The 25,996-nt window shown below is 37.7% G+C and overlaps 1 protein-coding gene and 1 long non-coding RNA gene across 4 annotated transcripts in view; one reads left to right on the plus strand and one right to left on the minus strand.

The window, feature by feature from the left end:
* The window catches only part of LOC134758896 (uncharacterized), a 46,377-nt gene extending 40,784 nt beyond the window's left edge, over positions 1-5,593 (minus strand). Inside the window, exon 1 of the long non-coding RNA XR_010134610.1 lies at positions 5,457-5,593. This is a non-coding gene — a long non-coding RNA (uncharacterized lncRNA). The remainder of the gene's footprint in view (positions 1-5,456) is intronic.
* The window catches only part of DNAH14 (dynein axonemal heavy chain 14), a 186,796-nt gene continuing 166,372 nt past the window's right edge, over positions 5,573-25,996 (plus strand). For all 3 annotated transcript variants that reach the window (XM_055372090.2, XM_055372096.2, XM_004028463.4), the window contains exon 1: positions 5,573-5,703. The gene's annotated coding sequence lies outside the window, so the exon portion shown is untranslated. The remainder of the gene's footprint in view (positions 5,704-25,996) is intronic.

Raw genomic sequence — 25,996 nt, forward strand, 5'->3', positions numbered from 1 at the left:
AATCCATCCTTTGTTTAGCATATAATCAATAAACAACCATAAAAATGGGCAACCAGCAGCCTTTGGGGCTGCTCTGTCTATGGAGTAGCCATTCTTTCATTCCCTTATTTTCTTAATAAACTTGCTTTTGCTTTGCACTGTGAACTCGCCCTGAATTCTTTCTTGCACGAAACCCAAGATCCCTCTCTTGGAGTCTGGATCGGGACCCCTTTCCAATAACAACTTCTGTTAAATCATGAGTTTTTCAAAGTATAAATAATAATAATAGCTACCATTTAATAAGTGCTTGCCATGTAGCAGCTGCCACCTTTTCTCATTTACCTTTAACGTGATACCATGCTGGAATTCAAATTCAGGTTACCATAACTACAAAGTCCATGTTCTATGTTATACTGTACAGGTATACCATTTTACATTTTCTTTTCTTTTTTTTTGGAGACAGAGTCTTGCTCAGTCGCCCAGGCTGGAGTGCAGCCGCACCATCCTGGCTTACTGCAACCTCCGCCTCCCAGGTGCAAAGGATTCTCCTGCCTCAGCCTCCTGCATAGCTGGGATTACAGGTGCCCACCACCACTCTCAGATAATTTTTATATTTTTAGTAGAGACCGGGTTTCACCATGTTGGCCAAGCTGGCCTCAAACTCCTGGCCTCAAGTGATCCACCCACCTCAGCCTCCCAAAGTGCTGGGATTACATAGGCGTGAACCACCACCTATAATCTACTACAGACCCAACCTCTATTTTACATTTCATTCCATATATTTTTACTTTATTTTTTCCTAGGAAAAGTGTATGGGCTTTGTGATAGACAGAATAATCAGCACCCTAGAAGATATACATAATCCCTGAAACCTGTGACTGTTACATTACATGACCAAAAAAAATAAATAAATAAGGTGGGGGGGTGGTGGTGGGAGCTTTGTAGGTGTGATTGAGTTAAGGCTCTTGAATTAGGGGATTATCCTGGATTATCTGGGTAAGCCCTAAACGTAATCACACTTCCTTATAAGAGGGAAGCGGAAGAGATCTGGCATATAGGGGAGGATAAGGTAATGTGACCACAGATGCAGGGACTGGAGTGAAACAGCCACAAGCCAAAGAATGCCAGCAGCCACCAAAAGCAGGACAAGGCAAGGAATAGATTCTCCCTTGGAGCCTCTGCAGGCAGTGCAGCCCTGAAGGTGTCTGATTTCAGCTTAGTGGAACTAGTTTTAGACTTCTGGTTTACAGAACTGCGAGCATAACATTTTCTTGTTTTAAGAACAAATTTGTGGCCAGGCGCCATGGCTCACGCCTATAATCCCAGCACTTTGGGAGGCCGAGGCGGGCGGATCACCTGAAGTCAGGAATTCGAAACTAGCCTGGCCAACAGGGTGAAACTCCGTCTCTACTAAAAATACAAAAATTAGCTGGGTGTGGTGGCGGGCACCTGTAATCCCAGCTACTCGAGAGGGTGAGGCAGGAGAATTGCTTGAACCTCGGAGGCAGAGGTTGCAGTGAGCTGAGATCACACCATTGCATTCCAGCCCAGGTGACAAGAGTGAAACTCCATCTCAAAAAAAAAAAAAAAAAAAAAGAACAAATTTATTACAATAGCCACAGAGAATGCTAACTGGTTTCTAGAGTGTCAACTCCAAACTGTTGGTGGTTTCCAAAGTATACACACTAGCTCAGTGGTAGAGGAGGTGGTGGAGTATCTGCTGTGGGCGTGGTTCATTAGCTCCACAGTATTCCATCTATTAATACTTGTCAGAAGGGATCTTATAACTCATTGAATGTATCTCATCCAATGTATCAACTTCCCCTTCAACATTCTCTTCAAATGATTGTCAGGCCTCTGCTTACACAACTTAGACAAGTCCCCCGATTCTGCTTCAAACAAGTCCTCCCACTGGCAGAGATTTTTCTACTTTTCAAGGTGTGGGATCCATACTTAGACAGCTTGACTAATCAGACATTTTTTCCCTGATATTTAACGTCAATCTGCCCTCTTATAGTTTTCATGCATGGGCTCTGGTTATATACCCTGGAGCATCAAAGAATATGTCTATTCCCACTTCCTCAGGATAATTGATGAACTTTACCTCCAGCCAAATCATACTGTGAACTCAAGAAATTCATAATCAACTAAAACCCTTAAGATTTTGTTCATGATTACTATTGTTAAACCACATCTACCCCCATATGTTTTTGCAAAGTTAGTTTTTTGGACCCAACTATATTCTACACATACCCCTATGAAACTGGACCATGTTAGACTTGGTGCATTGTTTCAGTTTATAAAGATTCTCTTTGATCCTGGCTCATTTATTTACCCATCCCAGTTTCATGTTGTATGCACCTAAACCAGCATGCCATGATGTCAATATCGAACTCTTTAATAAAAACTTTGAAAGGAATTAGGCCAAGGAGAGCCTAGCAATATAGCATTAGAAACCTTTTACCATGAATTACAAAATTCCTAAGCACAATATCACTTTTTTATCCATAAGGATATCATGAGAATCTTTACCAAATGTCTTGCTAAAAATCCAAATAATACCATATCAATGTTATACTCTTTATCCATTTATGCAGTTCATCCTTGAAAGTGCTATTTGAATTTGCTCATATATCAAGTTGCTTTATAAAATTTAAGTCCCTTTATACTTATTCAAGGAATCCAGTGGCCTAATAAGCTTGTCAAAAAAAAAGAAAATGCATGAACAAATTCTCAGAAGTTCACTTTGTATTATAGAATTAAAATATCTGGTAGTTTTCTTGAAGTAGAAAAAAGAGTAATATTTTTCAGTGATATTTATGACTATAAAAGGGCTACACAAAGGTTCATAGAAAAAAGCCCCATTGCCGGGCGTGGTGGCTCACGCCTGTAATCCCAGCACTTTGGGAGGCCGAGGCAGGCGGATCACAAGGTCAGCAGATTGAGACCATCCTGGCTAACACGGTGAAACCCAGTCTCTGCTAAAAATACAAAAATTAGCTGGGTGTGGTGGCGGGCGCCTGTAGTCCCAGCTACTCGGGAGGCTGAGGCAGGAGAATAGCTTGAACCCAGGAGGCGGAGTTTGTAGTGAGCTGAGATCGCGCCACTGCACTCCAGCCTGGGTGACAGAGCACAACTCCATCTCAAAAAAAAAAAAAAGAAAGAAAGAAAGAAAGAAAGAAAGAAAGAAAAAAGCCCCATTAACACTGAAGCATTGGGTAGAAAATAAACTAATCTCCTGAGTATAATGAAGATGAGTGTTTGAGAGGTTCAACAATTCCAGTCTTCACTGCAACACTGTCCCCAGTCAGCCAAACCACAATGAGATACCATCTCACACCAGTCACAATGGCGATTATTAAAAAGTCAAGAAACAACAGATGCTGGCGAGGCCGTGGAGAAACAGGAACACGTGAACACTATTGGTGAAAATGTGAATTAGTTCAACCATTGTGGAAGACAGTGTGGCGATTCCTCAAGGATCTAGAGCCAGAAATACCATTTGACCCAGCAATCCCATTACTGGGTATATACCCAAAGGACTATAAATCATTCTACTATAAAGACACATGCACACATATGTTTATTGCAGCACTATTTACAATAGCGAAGACATGGAACCAACCCAAATGCCCATCAATGATAGACTGGATAAAGAAAATGTAGTACATATACACCATGGAATACTATGCAGCCATAAAAAGGAACAAGATCATGTCCTTTGCAGGGACATGGATGAAGCTGGAAGCCATCATCATCAGCAAACTAACACAGGAATAGAAAGCCAAACACTGCACGTTCTCACTTGTAAGTGGGAGTTGAACAGTGAGAACACATGGACACAGGGAGGGGAACAACACACACCAGGGCCTGTCAGGGATTGGGAATTAAGGTGAGGGAGAACATTAGGACAGATAGCTAATGCATGCGGGACTTAAAACTTAGATGATGGGTTGATAGGTGCAGCAAACCACCATGGCACATGTATACCTATGTAACAAACCTACACGTTCTGCACTTGTATCCCAGAACTTAAAGTAAAATTAAAAAAAAAAGTTTAGTACACTTTTGCCAATACAATTTTAAAGACATTTTTATGTTTTTCAATTTTTTTTGTCAAAACTGTGAATCTGTGGATTTAGCTCATTTAATTTATGGAAAATGTCTGCTGTATAATCAGCATTGTCAAATCAATTAGCCAAATCAGGCTGACTTTTTATCATAAAATCTGACTTCATTTTTCCATTGAAATAATTTCATTAAAAAACATTTAAAAAATGATTACAGAAAGCACTGGGAAAGAACGTATAAATGCATTTAAAAAAATAGATTACTAAAACCAATCAAGTTAAGATGAAATACTATAGATATACTTTATTCACTTTTATAGTAAGTTATACAAAAAAGAATAAGCCTATATAAGGTAACGGAGTGGGAAATGTCAAGGATAACGCCAGTGATTTTTGGTTTAAGCAAATAGAATTGCTATTTACTGAGATAAGGAACACTGGATGTGAACTTGGGTGGCCCTTCATAGTCTGTCTTTTTTGTTGATCTTATTTTGTTTTAGACAGTCTATTGACTGATTTTTTTAAGTTACGACTCTCAACTTTTTGGCCAATTTTATTCAAATGGAAATGATTATTGGCATATAAAAACATTATTTCCAAAATGTTTTTCCTTTTTAAAGTGACATATTTCCTTACCCCCAATACCTAAACCCTCTTACCAAACAGCGTCTCAAAGACTCAAATTCATACATAGATTTTACTGTAATATGCCGAATGGTTATATATTTAAACTTATTAAATATTGTAACAAAAATGGGAAGCTGATTTTTAAAATATTAATCACAGCCTTAGATGTAATAGGCCCCAACAAATCTCTACATTTTCTTTCCTGTGGATCCCACCAAGAAATATGAAGTCACCCAGGTATTTTTTGTGCCTAGCTCAGTGCCTGGCACATAGTAAGTGCTCAATAAATATTGTAGTTGTTGCGTGAGTGAAATATAGAACATTAACTTACTAAATTTTTATAAGACCTTTAAAAAGAAATGGGGTATTTTAATATATATGTAATTATTTTTACCTTAGAATTGTATACCTCTTAGACCTGTTTTATTGCATATATACGATCCTTCACTAGTAAGTGAGGCTTTTTAATGAAAATTCACGCCCACGAGTTGTGAAAATCTTAAGTGTAAGTCACCTCTTTCAGAGGTCTCAGAGCCACCTGTTCTGCAAAGGCACACATTTCTCCCGCCTTTAGGCCATACCTAGGTAGGCATGCAGGTGGTAGAAAGGTCAGACTAGAGTCTTTAACTTGGGCACCATATCTGATCTGCCTTTAGGGCACACTTCTGGGCCACACTCTGCATCCCCAACATCCCCCTTACCCCCAGCACCGTCGGTGTCACATCGGGGGCCGCCGCGTACCCGCGGTGGAATCTCGCAAGAGCCGGGGCCCCTCCTCACCTGCCCGGCACCCAGGATCCCTTGCGCCGCGTTCGGGACCCCACCCCCATTCTGGCCTCTTCGCCAGGGCGCAGGCGTGGCGCTTGGTCAGGCGGTTACGGCCAGAAGGCGTCGGAGCCTGGCGTGGTAGGGCTGTGCTGCGCGGTCCTTCCCATTCACCCTAGTCTGGCGCTCGCCGGCGTGGGCGGGCCGGACCTTCGCGGCTTCCAGGAAGGGCCACAACGGCCGTCGGACCACGGCGCGCCGGGTAAGGTCGTCAGCGTCTTCCTGCCAGCGGTCGGCAGAGCCTCGGCGGGCGGGCGGGCGGCGCGTGGGGCAGCCGGTGTCGCACTGGGAGGGCTGCGTGGGCGCGGAGGGCCTGGGCGCTCCCCACCCAGCTGCTGTGGGAGTGCCTCCGAGTCCCCGCGCGGAACCCTCACCAGGCAGATGCTGGCGCATCCACCGGGGGCCGGCGCCGCCACACCGGTAGCCCCGACCGCAGGAGCTCTCAACGCGAGGTTCTTCTTAGTTGCTCTCCCTCAGGCAGGCCGCGTTCCCTTCTAGTCCTATATTTCTGAAGTTTTTAAAAATTTTCCATTTATAAACGAATAATGAGCTATTTGAAAAACCTTGCCATCACTTATTGTATAATATATACATATATACTCTCAACACAAATATATATGGATTATTATAAGTGCTTTTGTATGTAGAGGTATAACTTTTCTAAGAAGTTGATGAATTACATTAGGGACACTAATGGATATTTTACTTGCATTTGTGGGATAGACTACGCTAGGAAATATATGTACATATACAGTCATGTGCCTCATAACAGCAGTAGTCCCATAAGATTATAATGGAGCTGAAAAATTCCTGTCGCCTAGTGATGTCATAGTCAAGGCATTATGTGTTTGTGGTGATGCTATTGTAAACTGTGCTGCCAGTCATAAAAGAGTAGCACATACAATTATGTACAGTACATAGTACTTGATAATAACAGATGAGTATGTTACTTGCTTATGTATTTACTATACCATACTTTTTTTTTTGAGACGGAGCCTCACTCTGTCGCCCAGGCTGGAGTGCAGTGGCGCGACCTGGGCTCACTGCAAGCTCCGCCTCCCGGGTTCACGCCATTCTCCTGCCTCAGCCTCCGGAGTAGCTGGGACTACAGGCGTCCTCCACCATGCCCGGCTAATTTTTTTGTATTTTTAGTAGAGACGGGGCTTCACCGTGTTAGCCGGGATGATCTCGATTTCCTGACCTCATGATCTGCCCACCTCGGAGTCCCAAAGTGCTGGGATTACAGGCGTGAGCCACGGCCCCCGGCCTCTATACCATACTTTTAAACGATTATTTTAGTGTACTCCTCTTTATTAAAAAAATGTTACCTGTAAAACAGCCTTAGGCTGGTCCTTTAGGAGATATTCCAGAAGAAGGCATTGTTATCATAGGAGATGACAGCTCCATGTGTTATTACCCCAGAGACCTAGTGGGACAAGATGTGGAGTTGAAAGACAGTGATATTGGTGATACTGATCCTGTCTATGCCTAGGTTAATGTGTGTGTTTGTATCTTAGTTTATAATTAAAAAGTTTAAAAAGTAAAATAAAATTTTAAAATAGAAAAATGCGTATATTAATAGAATAAGGATATAAAGGAAATATTTCTATACAGCTGTACAATGTGTGTTTTAAGCTCAGTGTTATTACAAAAGAGTAAGAAATAAAGTTTATAAAGTAAAGTTACAAGAAGCTATGATTTATTATTGAAAAATTTATTTTTATATTTAAATGTTTTTATTTGTACCAGATTATGAGGTACGTGAGAAATTTTGGTACATGTATCTAATGTGTAGTGACCAAGTTATGGTACTTAGGTTGTCCATGACCTGAGTACAACAAATTTTTGTTAAGTACATTTTACTCCACTATCAAACACTGAATTTATTCCTTATATCTTACTGAGTCTTTGTACCCTTAAGCCCACTTCTATTCATCCTCCCACTTCTTGCCATTCATCCTTCTCAGTCTGTGTTATCTATTTGTCCACTCTCTACCTCCATATAGTATTCAAATTTTAAACTTAAATTTTATTCAAATTTTGTAACTCCCACATATAAGTGAGAAGATAATATTTATCTTTTTGTGCCTGGCTTATTTCACTTAAGATAATAACTTCCAGTTCCATCTATGTTACTGCAAATGATATGATTTCATTCTTTTTTATGGCTGAATAATATTTCATTTTGTATATATGTACCACATTTTTTATCCGTTCATCCATCGATGGGCACTTAGGTTAATTCTGTATCTTTGCTTTTGTGAATACTGCTGCAATAAATGTGTAAGTGCAGGTATTCCTTTTATATATTGATTTCTTTTACTTTGGTTAGATACTCAGTAGTGAATTGCTGAATTGAATGGTAATTGTATTTTTAGTTTTTTGAGAAATCTCCCTACTGCTTTCCATAGTGGCTGTACTAGTTTACATACCCACTAACAGTGTATAAGAGTTCCCTTTTCTCCACATCCTTACCAACATCTGTTATTTTTTGCCTTTGACTTTTTATTAATAGCCATTCTGACTGGGGTAGGATGGTATCTCATTCTGGTTTTTGATTTGCATTTCTCTGGTGGTGGTGAGCATTTTTTTCAAATACCTATTGGCTGGTTACATGTCTTCTTTTAAGAAATGTCTATGCATGTCCTTTGCATACTTTTTAATGGGATTGTTTGTGCTTTTCCTGTTGAGTTGTTTCAGTTCCTTGTATATTATGGATCTTGGTTCCCTGTCAAATGAATAGTTTGCAATTTTTTTCTCCTATTGAACAGGCTGTTTTTTCACTCTGTTGATTATTTGTTTTGCTGTGCAGAAACTTTCTAGTTTAAGTCCGATTTGTCTGTTTTTATTTTTATTGCCTGTGCTTTTGAGGTCTTAGTCACAAATTATTTGCCTAGCCTAATGTCCAGGAGAGTTTTCCCTAGTTTTGGATCTTACGTTTAAGTCTTTAATCCATTTTGAGATGATTTTTGTATATGGTGAGAGATAGTGGTCCAGTTTCATTCTTCTGCATGTGGCTGTCCAGTTTTCCAGGCATCATTTATTGAAAAGGGTATGCTTTCTCCAATGTAGGTTCTTGTCAGTTTTGTTGTAAGTCAGTTGGCTATAAATATGTGGCTTTAATTCTTGGTTCTTTATTTGGTACAATTGATCTGTGTGTCTCTTTTTATACCATTGCCATGCAGTTTGGGTTATTATAGCTTTGTAGTAAATTTTGAAGTCAGGTATTGTGATGCCTCCAACTTTGTTCTTTTTGTTCAGGATTTCTTTGGCTATTCAGGCTCTTTTTTTATTCCATATGAATTTGGGGGATTTTTTTTCTAATTCTGTGAAGAATGATATTGGTATTTTGATAGGAATTCCGTTGAATCTGTAAATTGCTTTTGGCAATACGGTCATTTAAATGATATTAATTCTTCCTATCCATGAGCATGGGATGCTTTTTTATTAGTTTGTGTTGTATTCAATTTCTTTCATTAGTGTTTGATAGTTTTCTATGTAGAGATCTTTTACCTCCTTGGTTAAATTTATTTTTAGGTATTTTTCTTTTGTGGCTATTGTAAATTAGATTGCCTGCTTGATTTATTTCTTGGCTAGGTCATTATTAGTGTATAGAAATGCTACTGATTTTTGTACATTGATTTTGTATCCTGCAGCTTTACTGAATTCATCTATAAAATCTAAGAATTGTTTGGTGGAGTTTTTAGGTATTTCTAGATATAAAATCATATGATCAACAGAGAGGGACCATTTGATTTTCTTTTTTTCCAATTTCAATGCCTTTTATTTCTTGCTCTGGCCTGAATGTTCTGGCTAGGACTTCCAGTATGAGGCTGAATGAGAGTGGTGAAAGGGGACATCCTTATCTGTTTCAGTTGTTACAGGAAAGGCTTTCAACTTTAATCCATTCAGTATGATGTTAGCTGTGGGTCTATCCTATGGGGCCTTTGTTACTTTGAGGTATGTTCCTTTTATGCCTGGTTTGTTGAGAGTTTTTATCATGAAGCAATGATGAATTTTGTCCAATGCTTGTTCTGCATTTATTGAGATTATCAAATGGCTTTTGTCCTTCATTCTATGTGATGTATCATGCTTATTGATTTGCATATATTGAACCATCCTTGCACTCCTGGTATAAATCCCACTTGATCATGGTGTCTTATTTTTTTGATGTGCTGTTGGATTTGGTTTCCTAGTATTTTGCTGAGGAGTTTTGCATCTATGTTCATGAGGGATATTGACCTGTTGTCTTCTTTTTTGTTGTTGTTGTGTTCTTGTGTATTACAGATACCACTAACGTTGTTTACAGCCAAAGAAATGTGGAGACTACACTAATACACACACGCAGACTCAAAGCCAAAGTACCGTACCAGCCAGTACCATAGATATGTCTTCAGGGAAAAGTCCTTCCCTATGAAAGTATCAAAAATAAGAAGAAGTGACTGTTACACCAGATGCGCAGATATCAGCATAAAAACATAAAAAACATGAAAAAGCAAGGAAATATGACACCTCCGAAGGAACACAGTAAACCTCCATCAGTAGATCTTAATAAAAAGAATTTTCAAAATCTCAGATATAGAACTCAAAATATTGATTTTAAAGAATCTCAGTGACATACAAGAGGATTGTTAAAAAATACAAATAAATCACAAGAATAATTTAGGACATGAATGAGTAATTTCCTAAAGAGATAAGATTCTTTTGAAAAGAACCAAATAAAAATTCTGGAACTGAAGAATTTATTGAAGGAAATACAAAATACATTTGAAAGCTTCAACAATTGATTAAATCAGGTAGAAAAAAGAATCTCAGAACTTAAAGATAAGTGTTTTGAAATAATTCAGTCAGAAAAAATAAAGAAAAAAGTATAAAAAAGAATGAGCAAAGTCTTCATGACATTTGGGACAATAAAAAGTGACAAAAGTTATGAATTATTGATATCCCCAAGGGCAAAGAGAGAAAGGATTAGAAAACCTGTTTTACAAAATACTAGATAAAAACTTCCCAAGTCTAGCAAGAGATTTAGACATTCAGACACTAGAGGCTCAGTGATCCTCAGGCAGAAACAATGTGAAAAGATCCCCACGGCACATTATGATCAGACTGTCTAAAGTCAAAGATAGAGAGAATCTTAAAAACACCAAGAGAAAAGATCCTTGTCACCTATAAAGGAAACCCCATTAGACTACTATAGATTTCTCTGCAGAAACCTTACAGGCTAGAAAAGAATGAATGATATATTCAAAATGCCAAAAGAAAAAATGGCAACCGAGAATATATTATCAGCTAAAGTGAAGTGAAGGAGAAATGAAATCATTCCTAGACAAATGCTGAAGGAATTCAGGATCACAAAATTGGTCCCCTAAGAAGTGCTCAAGGGAGTCTTAAACCTGGAAGTAAGAGGATGACATTTATCATCATGAATACACATGAAAGTATAAAACTCAGTGGTAAAGCAATCACACAAAGGAGGAAGGGAAAGCACTCAAATGATACCACTGCAGAAATTCACCAAACCACAACAACAAAAAGAGAAAAATAAAGGAACAAAGAATATATAAAACAACCAAAAAACAATTCACAATATGACAGGAACAAAGCCTCACATGTCAGTAATAACCTTCAACATAAATGGATTATTCACTTAAAAGATATAGAATAGCTGAATGGATTTTAAAAAGATTCAGCTATATGCTGCTTACAAGAAACTCACCTTATCAGTAACGACACATATAGATTGAAAGTAAAGGGATAGAAAAAGATATTCCATGCAAATGGAAGCCAAAAGGGAGTAGGAGTAGCCATACTTAGATAAAACAGACTTTAAGTCAAGAATAGTAAAAAAGACAAGGTCGTTATAAAATGATAAAGGAATTAATCCAGCAGGAAGATACAACAGTTCTAAATATATGCAACCAACACTGGAGCACCCATATTAATAAAGCAAATGTTACTAGCTATAAAGACTGCCATACAATAATAGTAGGGGACTTCAATACCCCACTCTCAGTATTAGACAGATTATCTAGACAGAAAATCAAAAAAGAAACATTAGATTAGAACTGGACTTGAGACCAAATGAACTTAACAAACATTTGCAGAACATTCTGTCCAACAATTGCAGAATATATATTCTCATTAGCACATGGAATGTTCTCTAGGACAGACTAGATATTAGGTCACAAAACAAGTCTCAACACATTTTTAAAAATCAAAACCAAGTATCTTTTTTGGCCACATTGGAATAAAACTAGAAAGTAATAAGAACAACTCTGGAAACCATAAAAGTACATGGAAATGAATGTATTTCATTCAACATGCCCCTGAATGACCAGTGAGTCAATGAAGAAATTAAGACAGAAACAAAAAAAAATTTTGAAACAAATGAAAATGGAAACATAACGTACCCAAACCTGTGGAATATATCAAAGTAAGTGCTAATGGGGAATTTTATAGCAATGAATACCTACATGAAAAAAGGAGAAAGATTACTAATTAACAATCTAATGATGTACCTCAAGGAACTAGAAAAGCCAGAACAAACCAAACCCCAAATTAGTAGAAGAAAAGAAATAATAAAGATCAGATCTAAATGAAATAGTGACTAAAAAACATAAAGAGGATTAATGAAATGAAAAACTGATCATTTGAAAAGAAACAAAATTGATAACTGATAAACCACAACCACCAGCAAGACAAACCAGAAAAGGAGAGAGAAGACCTAAATAAACAAAATCAGAAATGAAAAGGAGACACTACAACTGATACCAAAGAAATATAAAGAATTATTAGAGATTATTATGAATAACTGTATGCCAAAAAAATAGGAAAACCTAGAAGAAATGGATAAATCCCTGGACATATACAACCTATTAAGATTGAACCATGAAGAAACAGAGAACATCAACTAACCAATAGGTAGTAACAAGTTCAAAGCTGTAATAAAAAGTCTTCCATCAAAGAAAAGCCTGGGACCTGATGCCTTCACTGCTGAATTCTACCAAACATTTGAAGAATAACTAATACTAATCCTACTCAAATCCTTCAAGAAAAGTGAAGAGGAGGGAGTACTTCCAACCTCATCCTACAAGGCTGGCATTAACTTGAAGCCCAAACCAGAGAAGAACACACAAAAAAGGAAAACTATACGCAAGTATAACTGATAAAGATAGATGCAGAAATTCTCAACAAAATTCTAGCAAAATGAATTCAACAACACATTAAAAAAATTATTCTCCATGATCAATTGAGATTCTTCCCAGGGATGTAAAGATGGTTCAACATACACAAATCAGTAAATGTGATACATCACATTAACAGAACCAGGAACAAAAATCATATGATTATTTGATTAGTTATCAAAAAGCATTTTATAAAATTAAACGTCCTTTTATGATAAACATCCTCATCAAAATGGGTATAGAAGGAACATACCACAAAATAATAAAGGCTGTATATGACAGACCTACAGCCGACATCAGGGAAAAATTGAAGGCTTTTCCACTAAGAAGTAGAACAAGACAAATATACCCACTTTTGCCACTTTTATTTAACATACTTCTGGAAGTCTTGGCCAGAGCAACTAAGCAAGAGAAAGAAAGGTCATCCAAATTGGAAAAGAAGAAATCAGATTAACCTTGTTTGCAAATGTCATGATCTTATATCTAGAAAAATATAAGGGTGCTACCAAAAAAACTGATAGAACTGATAAATGAATTCAGTAAAGTTGCAAGTTACAAAATCAACATACAAAAATCAGTAGCATTTATATACACCAAAAGCAAACAATCTGAAAAATCAAGAAAGGAATCTCATTTACAGTAGCTACATAAATATAAAATACCTAGAAATCAATCTAATCAAAGAAATAAAAGTTCTATACAAGAAAACTATGAAAATTTGATGAAAGTAATTGAAGAGGACAAAATGAAATATATTCCATGCTCATGGATCAGAAGAGTTAATATTATTAAAATGACAATACTACCCAAAGCAATTTACATATTCAGTGCAGTCCCTAGCTAAATACCAATGACATCTGCACAGAAATAGAAAAAACAATTCTAAAATTTGTATGGAACCACAAAAGATTCTGAATAGCCAAAGCCCTCCTGAGCAAAAAGAACAAAGCTAGAGACATCACACTACCAGACTTTAAAATGTACTCCCAAACTATATTAACCAAAACAGTATGATACTGGCATAAAAACAGATCCATAGACCAATGGAACAGAAGAGAGAACCCCGGTATAAATTCACACATTTACAACCAACTGATCTTTGACAAAGTCACCAAGAACATTCAGTGGGGAAAGGCAGTTCTTTTCAATACATGGTGTTAGGAAAGCGGGATAACTCTATGCAGAATAATAAAACTGGACCCCTATCTCTCACCATACACAAAAATGAAATCAAAATGGATTAAAGACCTAAATCTAAGAACTGAAACTATGAAACTACTAAAAGAAAATGTTGGGAAAATGATCCAGGTATTTGGCAAAGATTTATTTTGTGTAAGACTTCAAAAGCACTGACAACCAAAGCAAAAAGAGATAATTGGATTACATCAAGCCATAAGCTTCCACACAGCAAAAGAAACAATCAACAGAATGAATAGACAATCTACAGAAAGGGAGAACGTATTTGCAACCTAACCATATGACAAGGGATTAATAACCAGAATATGTAAGGAGCTCAAACAACTCAATAGTGAAAAAACAAAAGGATTAAAAATAGACAAAAGATATGAACAGACATTTCTCAAAAGAAGTCATACAAATGGCCAAAAGGCATATGAAAACGTGTTTGACATTGCTAATAATCAAATAAATGCAAATCAAAACCATAGTGCAACATCATCTCACTTCAGTTAAAATGACTTGTATCAAAAAGACAGGCAATAACAGATGCTAGTGAGAATGTGGAGTAAGGAGAATCCTCATACACTGTTGGTGGGAATGTAAGTTAGTACAACTACTATGGAGAACCATATGGAGGTTCCTCAAAAAACTAAAAATAGACCTGCTATGTGATCCAGCAATTCCACTACTGATTATGTATCCAAAAGACAGGAAATTAGTATATCAAAGAGATATCTGTACTTGCATGTTATTGCAGCACTATTCATAGTAGCCAAAATATGGAATCAACCTAAGTTCTCATCAATGGATAAATAAAGAAAATGTGGTATATATACAAAATGGAATACTATTCAGCTGTAAAAAAGAACCCTGTCGTTTACGGCAATGTGAATGGAACTAGAGGCTATTATGCGAAGTGAAATAAGCCAAGCACAGAAAGACAGATATCACATGTTCTCACTCATATGTGGGAGCAAAAAAAGTGGCTCTCGTGCAAATAGAGTAGAATGGTAGTTACCAGAGGCCGGTAAGGGGAGGGGGATGAATGGAAAAAGAATAAATACATTTATTACCACTGAACTATACATGTAAAAATGTGAAAGATGGCAAATTATATATGTATATTTTACCTCATTAAAAAAGAAATAACAATTTTAAAAATATAATACTTGACTGACAGTTATTTTCTCAGCATTTTGAGGATATTAATTTATTGTCTTCTGGCTTCTGTTGTCTAATAAACCAGTTAAACAATACACTTTTAGTCTTTTTATTTTGACAGAGTAAGTAGAACCCTCAGATGCACTGGATTGTACTTTAATCCTTTTCCCCTATACCCAGTCATCATTGATCTTGGCATGGCCCTTTTAAAACTAATCAAAAAATGGCCGGGTGTGGTGGCTCACGCCTGTAATCCCAGCACTTTGGGAGGCCCAGGCGGGTGGATCACGAGGTCAGGAGATTGAGACCATCCTGGCTAACATGGTGAAACCGTGTTTCTACTAAAAATAAAAAAAAAAAAAACACGAAAAGTTAGCTGGGTATGGTGGTGGACGCCTGTTGTCCCAGCTACTTGGGAGGCTGAGGCAGGAGAATGGCGTGAACCCAGGAGGTGGAGCTTGCAGTGAGCCGAGATCGCGCCACTGCCCTCCAGCCTGGGCAACAGAGTGAGACTTTGTCTCAAAAAAAAAAAAAACTAATCAAAAAACATGTTCAAATAATAAACATCTGCAAACCCACTACATAAGAGAAGACTTAGAATATTGAACAATAATTTTTATCTGTGAACCTGTTTGATATGGTTTGGCTCAGTGTCCCCACCCACATCTCTTGCTGAATTGTAATTCCTAGTGTTAGAGGAGGGTCCTGGTGGGAGATGACTTAATCATGGAGGCGGATGAATCATTTGTCACATATATGTTAAATGTTATTTCACTTATCTATTGCTGTGTGACAAACCACCTTAAACTCTAGTAGCTTCAGTCAACAACAATTTACTCTCTCTTGATTCTAGACTGAGCTGAGTAGTTTTGCTGCTCTATGTGGCATTGGGTCACTCATTCAGCTGGCTGCATTCATTTGATGGCTGAGCTGGGCTGAAGTGAAGAAAGCTTCACTTACATGTGTGGTGCTTTAGTGCTTTCCCACATACTATTCCATGTGGCTGATTTGGGTGGTCATGGTCATCTCAGGTAGTCAGATTTCCCACATAGTGGTTAGCTTTAAAAGGGAAAGTGAAACTTGGCAGGTCTCTTTAAGGGCTGGGCCTGGAACTGGCTAATATTATTTTCACAGTATTCTGTTGGTCAAAGGAATTCACTAAGACCAGCCCAGATTCAAAAAGAGGAGAAATAGACCCCACTTTTTGATGAGTGGAGTAGCATCCATGTGTATCAATCAATTAATGGTGGTTATCTTTGGATACTGTGTATTACATATCTTTTGTAAATATTTCACAGTATGCAGCTTGTCTTTTTATTTTCTTTAAAGTGAGGTTTAATAAATTCCTAATTTTATTTTATTTTATTTTATTTTTATTATACTTTAAGTTTTAGGGTACATGTGCACAACGTGCAGGTTAGTTACATATGTATGCATGTGCCATATTGGTGTGCTGCACCCATTAACTCGTCATTTAACACTAGGTATATCTCCTAATGCTATCCCTCCCACTTCCCCCCACCCCACAACAGGCCCCGGTGTGTGATGTTCCCCTTCCTGTGTCCATGTGTTCTCATTGTTCAATTCTCACCTATGAGTGAGAACATGTGGTGTTTGGTTTTTTGTCCTTGCGATAGTTTGCTGAGAATGATGGTTTCCACCTTCATCTATGTCCCTACAAAGGACATGAACTCATCCTTTTTTATGGCTGCATAGTATTCCATGGTGTATATGTGCCACATTTCCTTAATCCAGTCTATCATTGTTGGACATTTGGGTTGGTTCCAAGTCTTTGCTATTGTGAATAGTGCCGCAATTAACGTACCTGTGCATGTGTCTTTATAGCAGCATGTTTTATAATCCTTTGGGTATATACCCAGTAATGGGATGGCTGGGTCAAATGGTATTTCTTTCTAGTTCTAGATCCCTGAGGAATCGCCACACTCACTTCCACAATGGTTGAACTAGTTTACAGTCCCACCAACAGTGTAAAAGTGTTTCTATTTCTCCACATCCTCTCCAGCACCTGTTGTTTCCTGACTTTTTAATGATTGCCATTCTAACTGGTGTGAGATGGTATCTCCTTGTGGTTTTGATTTGCATTTCTCTGATGGCCAGTGATGATGAGCATTTTTTCATGTGTCTTTTGGCTGCATAAATGTCTTCTTTTGAGAAGTGTCTGTTCAGATACTTCGCCTACTTTTTGATGGGGTTGTTTGTTTTTTTCTTGTAAATTTGTTTGAGTTCATTGTAGATTCTGGATATTAGCCCTTTCTCAGATCAGTAGATTGCAAAAATTTTCTCTCATTCTGTAGGTTGCCTGTTGACTCTGATGGTAGTTTCTTTTGCTGTGCAGAAGCTCTTTAGTTTAATTAGATCCCATTTGTCAATTTTGGCTTTTGTTGCCATCACTTTTGGTGTTTTAGACATGAAGCCCTATGTCCTGAATGGTATTGCCTAGGTTTTCTTCTAGGGTTTTTATGGTTTTAGGTCTAACATTTAAGTCTTTAATCCATCTTGAATTAATTTTTGTGTAAGGTGTAAGGAAGGGATCCAGTTTCAGCTTTCTACATATGGCTAGCCAGTTTTCCCAGCACCATTTATGAAATAGGGAATCCTTTTCCCATTTCTTGTTTTTGTCAGGTTTGTCAAAGATCAGATGGTTGTAGATATGTGGCATTATTGCTGAGGGCTCTGTTCTGTTCCATTGGTCTATATCTCTGTTTTGGTACCAGTACCATGCTGTTTTGGTTACTGTAGCCTTGTAGTATAGTTTAAAGTCAGGTAGCGTGATGCCTCCAGCTTTGTTCTTTTGGCTTAGCATTGACTTAACAATGCGGGCTCTTTTTTGGTTCCATATGAACTTTAAAGTAGTTTTTTCCAATTCTGTGAAGAAAGTCATTGGTAGCTTGATGGGGATGGCATTGAATCTATAAATTACCTTGGGCAGTATGGCCATTTTCACGATATTGATTCTTTCTACCCATGAGCATGGAATGTTCTTCCATTTGTTTGTATCCTCTTTTATTTCATTGAGCAGTGGTTTGTAGTTCTCCTTGAAGAGGTCCTTCACATCCCTTGTAAGTTGGATTCCTAGGTATTTTAATCTCTTTGAAGCAATTGTGAATGGGAGTTCACTCATGATTTGGCTCTCTGTTTGTCCGTTATTGGTGTATAAGAATGCTTGTGATTTTTGCACATTGATTTTGTATCCTGGGACTTTGCTGAAGTTGCCTGTCAGCTTAAGGAGATTTTGGGCTGAGACGATGGGGTTTTCTAGACATACAGTTGTGTCATCTGTAAACAGGGACAATTTGACTTCCTCTTTTCCTAATTGAATACCCTTTATTTCCTTCTCCTGCCTGATTGCCCTGGCCAGAACTGCCAACACTATGTTGAACAGGAGTGGTGAGAGAGGGCATCCCTGTCTTGTGCCAGTTTTCAAAGGGAATGCTTCCAGTTTTTGCCCATTCAGTATGATATTGGCTGTGGGTTTGTCATAGATAGCTCTTATTATTTTGAGATATGTCCCATCAATACCTAATTTATTCAGAGTTTTTAGCATGAAGGGTTGTTGAATTTTGTCAAAGGCCTTTTCCACATCTATTGAGATAATCATGTGGTTTTTGTCTTTGGTTCTGTTTATATGCTGGATTACATGTATTGATTTGTGTATGTTGAACCAGCCTTGCATCCCAGAGATGAAGCCCACTTGATCATGGTGGATAAGCTTTTTGATGTGCTGCTGGATTCGGCTTGCCAGTATTTTATTGAGGATTTTTGCATCGATGTTCATCGGGGATATTGGTCTGAAATTCTCTTTTTTTGTTGTGTCTCTGCCAGGCTTTGGTATCAGGATGATGCTGGCCTCATAAAATGAGTTAGGGAGGATTCCCTCTTTTTCAATTGATTGGAATAGTTTCAGAAGAAATGGTACCAGCTCTTCCTTGTACTTCTGGTAGAATTTGGCTGTGAATCCATGTGGTCCTGGACTTTTTTTGGTTGGTAAGCTATTAATTATTGCCTCAATTTCAGAGTGTGTTATTGGCCTATTCAGAGATTCAACTTCTTCCTGGTTTAGTCTTGGGAGGGTGTATGTGTCAAGGAATTTATCCATTTCTTCTAGATTTTCTAGTTTATTTGCGTAGAGGTGTTGATAGTATTCTCTGATGGTAGTTTGTATTTCTGTGGGATCGGTGGTGATATTCCCTTTCTCATTTTTTATTGTGTCTATTTGATTCCTCTCTCTTTTCTTCTTTATTAGTCTTGCTAGCGGTCTATCAATTTTGTTGATCTTTTCAAAAAACCAGCTCCTGGATTTATTGATTTTTTGAAGGGTTTTTTATGTCTCTATTTCCTTCAGTTCTGCTCTGATCTTAGTTATTTCTTGCCTTCTGCTATCTTTTCAATGTGTTTGCTCTTGCTTCTCTAGTTCTTTTAATTGCGATGTTAGGGCTTCAATTTTAGATCTTTCCTGCTTTCTCTTGTGGTCATTTTGTGCTATAAATTTCCCTCTACACACTGCTTTGAATGTGTCTCAGATATTCTGGTATGTTATGTCTTTGTTCTCGCTGGTTTCAAAGAACATCTTTATTTCTGCCTTCATTTCGTTATGTACCCAGTAGTCATTCAGGAGCAGGTTGTTCAGTTTCCATGTGGTTGAGCGGTTTTGAGTGAGTTTCTTAATCCTGAGTTCTAGTTTGATTGCACTGTGGTCTGAGAGACAGTTTGTTATAATTTCTGTTCTTTTACATTTGCTGAGGAGAGCTTTACTTCCAACTATGTGGTCAATTTTGGAATAAGTGTGGTATGGTGCTGAGAAGAATGTATATTCTGTTGATTTGGGGTGGAGAGTTCTGTAGATGTCTATTAGGTCCACTTGGTGCAGAGCTGAGTTCAATTCCTGGATATCCTTGTTAACTTTCTGTCTTGTTGATCTGTCTAATGTTGACAGTGGGGTGTTAAAGGCTCCCATTATTATTGTGTGGGAGTGTAAGTCTCTTTGTAGGTCTCTAAGGACTTGCTTTATGAATCTGGGTGCTCCTGTATTGGCTGCATAGATATTTAGGATAGTTAGCTCTTCTTGTTGAATTGATCCCTTTACCATTATGTAATGGCCTTCTTTTTCTCTTTTGATCTTTGTTGGTTTAAAGTCTGTTTTATCTGAGACTAGGATTGCAACCCCTTTTTTTGTTTTCCATTTGCTTGGTAGATTTTCCTCCATCCTTTTATTTTGAGCCTATGTGTGTCTCTGCATGTGAGATGGGTTTCCTGAATACAGCACACTGATGGATCTTGACTCTTTATCCAGTTTGCCAGTCTGTGTCTTTTAATTGGAGCATTTAGCCCATTTACATTTCAGGTTAATATTGTTATGTGTGAATTTGATCCTGTTATTATGATGTTAGCTGGTTATTTTGCTCGTTAGTTGATGAAGTTTCTTCCTAGCCTCAATGGTCTTTACAATTTGGCATGTTTTTGCAGTGGCTGCTACCAGTTGTTCCTTTCCATGTTTAGTGCTTCCTTCAGGAGCTCTTGTAGGGCAGGCCTGGTGGTGACAAAATCTCTCAGCAGTTGCTTGTCTGTAAAGGATTTTATTTGTCCTTCACTTTTGAGGCTTAGTTTGGCTGGATATGAAATTCTGGGTTGAAAGTTCTTTTCTTTAAGAATGTTAAATATTGACCCCCACTCTCTTTTGGCTTGTAGAGTTTCTGCTGAGAGATCAGCTGTTAGTGTGATGGGCTTCCCTTTGTGGGTAACCTGACCTTTCTCTCTGGCTGCCCTTAACATTTTTTCCTTCATTTCAACTTTGGTGAATCTGATGGTTATGTGTCTTGGAGTTGCTCTTCTCGAGGAATATCTCTGTGGCATTCTCTGTATTTCCTGAATTTGAATGTTGGCCTGCCTTGCTAGACTGGGGAAGTTCTCCTGTATAATATCCTGCAGAGTGTTTTCCAACTTGGTTCCATTCTCCCCATCATTTTCAGGTACACCAATCAGATGTAGATTTGGTCTTTTCACAGAGTCCCATATTTCTTGGAGTCTTTGTTCATTTCTTTTTATTTTTTTTTCTCTGAACTTCTCTTCTCGCTTCATTTCATTCATTTGATCTTCCATCACGGATACTCTTCCTTCCAGTTGATTGAATCAGCTACTGAGGCTTGTGCATTTGTCACGTAGTTATCGTGCCTTGGTTTTCAGCTCCATCAGCTCCTTTAAGGACTTCTCTTCATTGGTTATTCTAGTTAGCCATTCATCTTATTTTTTTTCAAGGTTTTTAACTTCTTTGCCATGGGTTCGAACTTCCTCTTTTAGCTCAGAGTAGTTTGATCATCTGAAGCCTTCTCTCAACTTGTCAAAGTCATTCTCCGTCCAGCTTTGTTCCGTTGCTGGTGAGGAGCTGTGTTCCTTTGGAGGAGGCAAGGCACTCTGATTTCTAGAGTTTCCAGTTTTTCTGCTCTGTTTTTTCCCCATCTTTGTGGTTTTATCTACCTTTGGTCTTTGATGATGGTGACGTACACATGGGGTTTTTGGGTGGATGTCCTTTCTGTTTGTTAGTTTTCCTTCCAACAGTCAGGACCCTCAGGTGCAGGTCTGTTGGAGTTTGCTGGAGGTCCACTCCAGACCCTGTTTGCCTGGGTATCAGCAGCAGAGGCCACAGAAGAGCGGATATTGTTGAACAGCAAATGTTGCTGCCTGATCATTCCTCTGGAAGTTTTGTCTCAGAGGAGTACCCGGCCGTGTGAGGTGTCAGTCTGCCCCTACTAGCGGGTGCCTCCCAGTTAGGCTACTCGGGGGTCAGGGAACTGCTTGAGGAGGCAGTCTCTCCCTTCTCAGATCTCCAGCTGCATGCTGGGAGAACCACTACTCTCTTCAAAGCTGTCAGACAGGGACATTTAAGTCTGCAGAGGTTTCTGCTGCCTTTTGTTTGGCTATGCCCTGCCCCCAGAGATGGAGTCTACAGAGGCAGGCAGGCAGGCCTCCTTGAGCTGTGGTGGGCTCCACCCAGTGGGAGCTTCCTGGCTGCTTTGTTTACCTACTGAAGCTTTGGCAATTATGGGTGCCCCTCCCCCAGCCTTACTGCCGCCTTGCCCTTTGATCTCAGACTGCTGTGCTAGCAATGAGCGAGGCTCCGTGGGGCTCCGTGGGTGTAGGACCCTCCGAGCCAGATGTGGGATATAGTCTCCTGGTGTGCCGTTTGCTAAGACTGTTGGAAAAGCGCAGTATTAGGGTGGGAGTGACCTGATTTTCCAGGTGCTGTCTCTCACCGCTTTCTTTGACTAGGAAAGGGAATTCCCTGACCCCTTGCGCTTCCCTTGCTTCGGCTCACGCTCGGTGCACTGCACCCACTGTCCTGCACCCAGTTGCTGACACTCCCCAGTGAGATGAACCCGGTGCCTCAGTTGGAAATGCAGAAATCACCTGTCTTCTGCATTGCTCATGCTGGGAGCTGTAGACTGGAGATGTTCCTATTCGGCCATCTTGGCTCCACCTATCCTAAATTCCTAATTTTAATACAATGTAGTTTTGGAATTTTATATTATATTCTTGTTTTTAAGTTATTCACTATCTCTAGATCAGAAAATTGTTCAGTTTTGAAGTTTTACTTCTCACATTTCAGTCACTTTGGAAAACTTTCTTTGTCCTTGTTTTGTTTGTATATTTGGTGTGAGTCAGGAAATGAATCTAATTTCATTTTTTTCCCCTTATGGCTTTTTTTTTTTCCTAGCTGGATTATTTTTCCAACTGATTTGATATGTTACTTGTTGTATATCAACATTTCATCTACTTTTTTTTTGTTTGTTTGAGACAGAGTCTTGCTCTGTTGCCCAGGCTGGAGTGCAGTGGCCTGATCTCGGCTCACTGCAAACTCTGCCTCCCAGGTTCCAGTGATTCTCCTGCCTCAAGCCTCCCAATTAGCTGGGATTACAGGCATGCACCACCACACTCGGCTAATTTTTGTATTTTGAGTAGAGACAGGGTTTTACCATGTTAGTCAGGCTTGTCTGGAACTCCTGACCTCAGGTGATCTGCTCACCTTGGCCTCCGAAAGTGCTGGGATTAGAGGCGTAAACCACCGTGCCCAGCCTCATCTACATTTGGTACTGTTTCTGTGATTTCCCTAATGTTATCTGTAAATTTCTATGTTCCATTACTATGCTGCCTCAGTTATTAAAGCTTTAGTATTAATTCTACTATTAGACTCTCCTTCATGTTATTTTTTTCTCAGAAATGTCTTGCCTATTCCTGACCTTTTATTCTTCTATATAAATTTTTAATCACCTTGACAAAGTCTGTCAAACAAACAAAAAAACTGTTGAGATTCTGATTGGAGTTATTTTGGCTAAAGAATTGATGTCTTTGTTTTTTCTACTCAGTAATATTTTGCTCTTTTGATCCTCTTGATTGAGGTTTATTTTCTATTTTTAAACATTTCTGCTTTAATCTTTACTATTATTCTACTTTGGATTTATAAAGTTTTACTTTTTCTAACTTCTTAATTTGGATACTTAATTTAGATAATATTTCTTGTTTTCTAGTATAAGCATTTTATGGCTGTATATTTACGTATGAGTACCTCTTTAGCTGCATCTCGCAAGTTTTAATTTTAATATCTTAACATTTATTTCTTAATATTTTAAATTTTCTATCATTTCTTTTTTTGAAATATGAGTTATTTAGACAGGTATTTCTTTATTTCCAAATTTATGGGGTTTCATGATTCATCTGTTTCTACTCTAATTGTATTGTGGTCATAGAATTTGGGCTATATGATGATAAATCATTTCAAATTTGTTGACTTACATTATGATCCAGTAGGTGGTTGATTTTCAAACTATGCCATATGTGCTTAAAATTATATGTATTCTGCACTTCTTGAGTTTTATATAATATATATGTTAAATCAAACTTTTAAATTGGGCTGTTAAAATCTGTGTCCTTAATGTTTTCATTTGTTTGATTGCTAGTTTTGGTAGGAAAAGGTTGGCCTGATTAACTGAAATAAGTTTGTTAAAATGCCTCATTATCATACTAGATTTATTTTTTCTCCCTATGGTTCTTTCAGTTTTTGCAATATATATTATATGTTTACACATTTGCATTCTATATTTAGAAACCATGTTGTTAAGTCCAAATTCCAAACTCTTCTGTTTTATTTTCCTGGCAAAATGAAAATTTAGTCACTATGTAGTGATTATCTTTCTATCTAGTGACTCTTTCTGCTTGAGTACCTTTTTTCTGATATGAATATAGCTATAATATTTTTATTTTCTTTAATAGTTGCCTGGTATATCTCTTTCCTGTACTTGCATCCTTGTTGTATCTTTATGTTTTGGAAATTTGTCTTTTGAATAGGGTATAACTGAAATTTCTTCCCAATTTTGCTATCATTGTCCTTTTAGATAATTTAGTTCATTTATATTGATTATAATTAGTAATATGTTTCTATTTATTTCTGCCACTTTATTTTGTACTTTCTCTTTTGTTCTGACTCTTCTATTTATCTGTCTCCTCTTAGACGGGTTACTTATATATTTATTTTTATTTCACCCCCACTCCCAACTGTTAGCTTGAAATTATGCATTCTATATATACTTTAGTCATTACCATAAAAATTTTAAGATGCATACTTATCAAAGCATAAGTTTAATCCATCTGTTTTTCTTCCCCCAGAAAATGCAAGTATCTTAAAATACTTTAGTTCTGGTCATTCCCCCTCCTGACCTCTATGCTGTTATTGTTGGGTAATTTAGTTCCATCTCACTTTTAATCCCATAAGAAATAATTATTGTTTTATGCAGTGTTTGTTTAGCTTTACTCACATATTACTTTTTTTGCTCATAATTTTTTCTTTCATCTGAGACCTTTCACTTGGGATCATAGTACTTCTTTTTTGAAGTCCTTTAGGATAGTTTTTATTTGTGTTTATTGATTTTATTTGCCTAGCAATGTCTTTATCTGGTTAAAAAAACACATATTTTTACCAGATATAGAATTCCAAGTTGATGGTTATTTTTCCTTAGCACATTGAAAATATTGTATCATTTTCTTGGTTTAGATTTTACTGTCAAGAAGCCCATTCTTAGTCCAATGGTTTTCCAGCTTAAGTAATCTATCTGTAGTACCATTAGGATCTCTTCCTTGTCTTTGGCATTCTGCAGTTTCACTATGTTGGGTGTGTGTGCGTGTGTGTGCATGTGTGTGTGTGTATCCACATGTGGCTGCTCATATGTATGTATATATATGAACATATGTTCATTCTGCTTAGAATTTGTTGGACTTTATGAAACTGAAGATTTATGTCTGGAAAATTATTCTCAGTCATTATGGTCCCCATTTCTCTCTTCCTCCAGACTCTTGATTTGTTTTGTCTGCTTTATTACTTTATTCTTTGTAATAGTTAACCCGTCTTTTATTTTTTCAGATCTACCTGAATAAAAATAAGATTACTGTTTGGGAAAGTGAAGGAGGAAATGAATATTGTATGGGCAACCTATTAAAGTCAACCACACTATTCTTTATTTTAAACTTTTTCTCATGTTTTTAATCCCTCTCTTGTATAAACACATAATTTGTTTTGCCTCTGATACTTTGGAAGGTTCATGCATTATTACATTTCTTCAAGACTTAATACATTATATTTCAACCTGTAGTTTGTGAGCTGTGCATTTTAGATAGCATCTATTGACTATTGCAAAATGAAGATATTAGAATATAATTCATGAATTTACCTTTTATCTGATGTCTCCTACTCCCAGATTTCCATTGTTTATGTTATAATTTTTGTTCTTCTTATGGATAATTTTATACTTTTTAATAATATATTTATGCTTCTGTTATTTTATTTATCAGCCTTAACCAGTGTCTGTTGACCTCTGTATCAGAAAGATGAGGAAAGCAAATCACTTATGCTACCTACATTCCATCTACCTCCCTTTCCTCCCATCTTGATTTTTTTTAGTACTTGCA

The sequence above is a fragment of the Gorilla gorilla genome, chromosome 1 (genome assembly GCF_029281585.2).
Source record: "Gorilla gorilla gorilla isolate KB3781 chromosome 1, NHGRI_mGorGor1-v2.1_pri, whole genome shotgun sequence".
Taxonomy (NCBI): Eukaryota; Metazoa; Chordata; class Mammalia; order Primates; family Hominidae; genus Gorilla; species Gorilla gorilla.